At 43.8% G+C, this 6,572-nt stretch overlaps 1 pseudogene; it reads left to right on the top strand.

Annotated features, from left to right (window-relative positions):
- Positions 1-1,168: 1,168 nt before the first annotated feature.
- Positions 1,169-1,791, top strand: LOC143552755 (abscisic acid receptor PYL2 pseudogene; annotated as a pseudogene).
- The last annotated feature ends 4,781 nt before the right edge of the window (positions 1,792-6,572 follow it).

Here is a 6,572-nt window from a genome sequence, read left to right as displayed (position 1 = left end):
GATCGAAATTTTTTTAATCGATTTCAGTAAAATTTTCAAAACAGGTAAATTGATTCATAAGATTCTCTAAAAAAAAGGCATTAAATTATTTTACATTTTAAATAGGTATTATGTCTTGACACATAAACCGCTTAGACACAACTATATATGCATAATATGGGCGGTAGGGAATATCATGTAAACATGACTTAGCAAAATGATAGTCTAATACGTGTCATGATGGGCTACAGAGTAGCCTAAACGACAATGAAAATGGCTATGAAGGTGCCAAGAGAGTTTCGAAAGACGCCTAAAAAGGTGCGCGATTAGCTTTGTTTGAATCCCACACGCTAAAAATCGGGCACATGCTTAGCCTAGATAGTTTCCAAATATGCCTACAAGTTTACACGGTTAGGCTCCTTTGGATCCCGCACACTGACGATATGTCACTCTCTTAGCCTTGACAGTTTTCAAAGACGAAAAAAACATAGTGTGGTTAAGTTCATCGTGGATTAGACGCGTTGAAAAACAAGCTAATAGCTGTAATAAACCCGACACCTTTGTAGCCTTTTCATTTCTGATTAAACTCCCATGTAGCCCTATCATGACACATGCCAGAATTTCGTTTTGCAAAGTTATTTTTATGTGAACATGCTGGCACATATGGTGCTTAATGATGTTACTACGGTTTATGTGTCAAGACATGATTGGTCGTGCCAATTTTACATGGGAAATAATTCCATGCCTATTTTACAAATTATTTTTGTCAGCTTGTCTAATTAGAAAATTTACCCATTCCAGTAAAAGTGACTGGTCTAACACATCTCTATTTTGATAATTTTATTCTAATTATCAACCTGATCTATCAAATGTGCATGTTATATAATGCTACACTTTGATTATTTCTGAATGATTTTATGCATTTTAAATCTTGCCAATTTGATGGTAAATTAGTTTCAATAACTCTTAGCTCAGTAAAAAGGAAGAAAACATTAATCATAAAATAAACCAAAAACAAATTAAAGTATAAATTTTTGTTTTTAAAGAAATTAAGACTGTCCTTTTCATTATTCACAAGAACTTCATTATAACACCCTTTTTTTTCTACCCACACGACCATTTCCATGTGATCTTCTTTCAAACACAACTCCATCTCACTTTCATAATTAACTAATTAACACACTTTCTATTGATATGTAACCCTTCAATCAATCCATCATCTTCAATTCCCTCTTAAAATGGAAAGAAATCCCATCCCACAAGGCCTCACCGCCGACGAATACTCCGAACTCCAGCTCTTGATCAATGCTTACCACATGTTCGACAAGATCCCCAACACATGCACGTCCCTAATAACCCAACGCATTGACGCGCCCACTAACGTAGTGTGGCCTCTAGTACGCAGTTTTGACAACCCACAACGTTACAAGCATTTTATCAAAAGTTGCAACATGTTTGGGGACGGCGGTGTGGGCAGCATTCGCGAGGTTACGGTTATTTCGGGTCTTCCTGCTTCCACGAGCACCGAGAGGCTCGAGCTTTTGGATGATGAGAAGCATATTTTGAGCTTTAGAGTTGTGGGTGGTGAGCATAGGTTGAATAACTATCTTTCGGTTACTTCGGTTAATGAGTTTGCGAAAGATGGGAAGGTGTATACGGTTGTGTTGGAGTCGTACATTGTAGATATACCCGCGGGGAATACGGTTGAGGATACGAAGATGTTTACTGATACGGTTGTGAAGTTGAATCTGCAGAAGTTGGGGCTTGTGGCAATGTCTTCTCAGAATGGAAATGAATGAGATGATGGTGGTGGCGTCGTAGGACGACGACGACGAAGGTGACAGTGGCTATGGGTTGGTTGCATTAATATCTAGAGTACAAATAAATCAAGATTTTGATGAGTGTGCATGATGTTTAATTGGTATTGTTATTTGTTTTTCTTTTGTTGAAGATGTGTGATATGGAACTGGCAATTTGTACTTTGTTTAGTTGTATCATGATCATGCATAAAAATAATAATTAGAAAAAGCAATTAAACTTTAAAACATACATTTGTAATTGTGACTCCTTTATATATCTGTAGGGGTATGGTACTAAACCCGGCTTACGACCTTAATTTATTATGTTTGGTGAAGGGGTATGCACCCGCCCCAACACCGAGCGGGGCGGGTCAACCTATAAAATACGGATAAGGAGCCTATGCGCAAGCGCACAAAGCCAAAGCCTATGCGCAAGCGCACGAAACACCTGTGCGTGGTGCACATCGCATATGCACATAGCGCGCACACTCAGTGTGATATAGCACACTCGTATTCGAGGAACGTTGATCGTATACAAGTAAGTCGATACACGCTTCTTCATTTGGCTTATTTTATTATATGGACTAATACAATATTATTGGGCTGAGGGGGTTTTGTGGAGGTAACCCTAACTGGGCTAGGCCCATTAGGGTACCATGATGGTGGCCATGAGGCTCCCTATATAAGGAGGTCTCCACCTCCTTATCAGGGGGGTTATTCTCAATAAGAGCCACCACCATAACCATTTTTGTGTCTGTAAACAAGAGATCCTCGAGATTTCTTAGCAGTCACCTCCACACCCCCAAAAGCCATTGCAGATCTCAAGAAAACCGAAGAAGAAGATCGAGTCGTGGTTCGTTCATCTCGAAGACCGAGGAACATCGTCATGGATCAGGTCAGATTCATTTCACGTTTCCTCATTGGCGCCATCCGTGGGACGGAAACGAGCTACCCTTCGATTTTCGTCTCGGTTCTAGATCTGCTTTTTGGAAGAACGAGAGGGTGAAATAAATCTGAAAACCTTTTCAGATCTGATAATTTTTTAGAAAAAGCTACCAGATTCGGACAATAATGCTCCGGATCTGTGACGGTTTTAATTAGATCTGACTGTGACGACCAGATCTACTTAATTTGCATTTTTTCCGGCAATACAGCCAAGATCCGGCGCAGAAATCTTTACATACGAGTTCATAATGCAAAAAATGAGCTTTTAGATCTGCTACCTTACAAAAAAAAAAAAAGGATGGTGCTGGCCAGCTTCAATTGTCTTGTCATCCAGGGATGTCTTGTACAAATCTCATCAGAACAGTGCTGGCCAGATAGACTCCGCCTCCTTCTTCTATTCAGCTCCGTCGGGGCTGTCTCCGCCATCAAGGCGCCATACATGTGCGCCGCCGCGGATCTGCACCTCGCGGCCATCCATGAGCCCTGGCGTGAATCAACACCGCGCGTCATTGCGGACCATATAAGCGCTCTGGCTTTCCAACACCACCACTGTAACGTCCATTCCGCACCCATAAGCAACAGTGCGCCATCATGCATGCTCACAGTCGAACACCCCGATACAATATATGAGCACCACCGCAGATCGTCGCCGCGTCACCGTGCATGCGCGCTCAACTTTCTGCCGCCATGCATATGCGACCTTGGATCAACACTCCACCACCTGCGGAAGACTTCGCCATCATGCATGCGCGGGCCGCGGATAATGCACTACCCCGCCATGCATGCATGCAGCCGCGGATCAACATTCCACCACCTATGAAAGATTCCAACGCCATGTATGCGCACGCAACCCTTCGCCATGCATACGCGCTCAACTCCCGCCATGCATGCGGGACTATTACCTTTTGCATACATGTTTCACACTTTCCTTTATTAATTTTGAGCAATATGACAACATTGTATTGACATCAAACTAAAAATAAAACGAAGTAAAACATACATGCGCGAGCTTCAAGCTCAGACGCGTTGACGAGTTTTAACTCTAAAACGTCAGGGCCTTAGCCCAATAATATGAGCCTTAGCTCAAATTACTCATAGCATCCATCCTACGTATTGCGCAGCTGGACCATAAAAATACCTAAGCACAACTAAGGCAAAGCACATGCCAAAGCATAGTTGTTAAGGTCTCAGGTCGGGGCCGCGCATGGGATTATAATGGATATAAGCAGAGTAACACATACTGACACGTAAAGGCTAAAAAACTCATTCATAATTCCCTATAATAAATGCACGATAACGTCGCGCAAAAGAGGAATAATGAAATGCCAAGGCACGTGTCAGCATATTCAGAATATCGCAAATTAACTTGAAATATGACAACTGTTAAGGATTAAGTAAAAATAATTTCCTTACAACCTTGTTCAAGTTTCAATGTGTAAGCATACCTTATATTCAACAAGCACACGCATGCAATATAAAGAGATGAATTGGGAATGCGCAAGATGCGAATAAGGGAAAAACAAAATTTCATTCCGAAACATAGAAGTTTACAAATTTACAAATGATGAGGTAAAAACTACAAACAAAAAAAAAACAAGAAGGGCTTTTCAAGTCTCTATGTTAATATCAGCCTCTTCATCTTCCTCATCATTATTTCCTCCCTCAGCATCTGGCGCAGCCCGCTCATCGTCATCTCCAAACTCACCATAATCAAGCTGTTCGTCATGAATATAGTCGTCTTCTGTCATGATAGCGTCAGGAGTAGGTCCTTTGGCCACGCCAGAGCCGCTGGCAGAGGTAGCGTTGCCTACGCCATCATCATTGCCACCAGCCCCTTCACATTCATCAAGTAATTTATTTAAAGCGCCAAGATCGGGCTGGTCAGCAAGCGCGACTATCTGCAAGTCACAAGGAACAGTATAAGTACAAAAGATTATGAAAATAAGTCAAGTAAACTCATTAAGGTTAAAATACCTGCTCAAGGATGGGAATTGGAGTATTCAAGTACTTCTCCCCCACCTCAGCCATGTCAGCGCAGACAGCGTCGAGCTGATAAGGGTAGTCGGATGGATTCTTCTTTAGCATGCCATATTCATAACCATCCTTAAACCCCTCAGCCCGACCCACCAAGCGCGACGCCGCATTACAGTCCATCATAAGGGTCTGAAACTCGTCTGAGTATTTCATGGCATAAGCGCAACGAGTCACACCCTGTGAGATCAGCCATTGACGGTCCTGCGCGAGGGAAGAAACAGACGTCTCAAGAGCAGGGATTTGAGAGTTTAACAACTCAACAGTTTCCTTGGCTTGTTTTAGCTCTTCTTTGTCAGACGCTGCTGCCGCCAAGGCTTCATTCTTTTCCGCTCGCGCAGCATCGAGCTCTTTCTTCAGGCGCGCAACCTCACTCTCCAATAAAGATTTTTCAGTATTAACCTGCGCAATAGTTTGGTCACGCGCCTCCACTGCCAACTCCAGGTCACGCGCTCGACGCGCGTATTTGGCCGCATCTGCCTCTGCCACTTGCAGTTTCTCCCGCGCAGCTTGCAGCTTAAGCCCGCGCTTCACAAAAGCAGCGTTGGAGCTTGCCCGGTTCTCGCTAAGTTCTGCTTGGAGTTTCTCAGCTTTCTCTCGAGCATCAGAAAGATTCCAAGCAGAAATCTTAGCCTCTTGCTTGGCCTCCGCAAGGGCATCACGTACCTTTATATAATCATTGTGAAGCTCTTGGGAGGCAGCAAAAAACGCAGACCCAGCAAAAAGGTGGTCATTAAGCAAATCCACGCGAGCGCGGTCCTCTTGAAACCTCCTTTCAGCTGGAGGAACAGAGTGAGCCCAAAAGTCTTCACATACGCCCAAGGATTGGAATGAGCTTTCTTCAGTGATACTCCAGCTCGGGCGGTATATGTGATCGGCTCCCTACAAACACAAAGCAACGCAAAGAAACGTTTTAGTTATCTAAACACTAATTTGGAAGTCTGCACAGCGGAGCAAAGTAAACTTATACCTGAGGAGAACCGGCAGAAAGATTAGCGCCAGCTGATGAGCTCCTGCCTGCCCCATGAGAAAAAGGCTGCGTCACGAAATCTCGTGGCGCTATAGGGCTTACGCGGCCACCATCAGAATTTTCAAAATTAACCTCCTCATCATCCTCTATAACAGGTCTCTTCTCCTGCGACTTGGAAGAATAAAAAATAGTCTCACGAGGAGGGCTGCGCGCAGGAGGAGGTGAGGGAGGTCTTGACGCTGTTAGAGCATCGCGAAAAATAGTCTCCTGCTCCTTAGTGATCCCAATGAGGGGAGATTCAATACTTGTTGGAGCAGGAGCAGAACTAACGGCGCCAGCGCTAGCAGTGCCACCAGCAGCTTGTGTGCAAGCTATAATTCCTATAAAAAAACCAACAAGGAGAAATGATTCATGACTTGAACTAAAGGAAAAAATCAGACAATCAAAGCGCAATAAATACCTTGGCGCACCGCAGTCCGCGAATTAAGCATCGCCATGAAGTCCATTTTCCCCCTTTTTGAGGGCAAAACAGAGGACTTCAAAACAACCTTCGGCATAGCCTTGGCACCTTGCTGCGCCTGAGGTTGAGCCACCAACGTTGTCGGCTCTACAAACATTTGAGTGAACAAAAGCTTCATTAATAACTCTATCGGAATCACGCTCATAAAACCACAAAATATAAACAAAGTATACATGTTGGAGAAGACGAAACAGCAGGCGCAACACCGCTTCCCTTGTCCGCCGCGCGCAGAGATGAGGTGGCAGCACCATACCTTGTGTGGACTGGAGGACTGCCCACACCTTGAGGCAAAGAAGACGAGGAAAACTTGGAAGTAAAACCCTTGGTT

This window comes from Bidens hawaiensis, unplaced genomic scaffold, assembly GCF_021521415.1.
Source record: "Bidens hawaiensis isolate Kalapana, Puna unplaced genomic scaffold, B.hawaiensis_p1.1 tig00017033_1, whole genome shotgun sequence".
NCBI classification, from domain to species: Eukaryota; Viridiplantae; Streptophyta; class Magnoliopsida; order Asterales; family Asteraceae; genus Bidens; species Bidens hawaiensis.
This window is presented reverse-complemented; position numbering and strand designations above follow the sequence as displayed.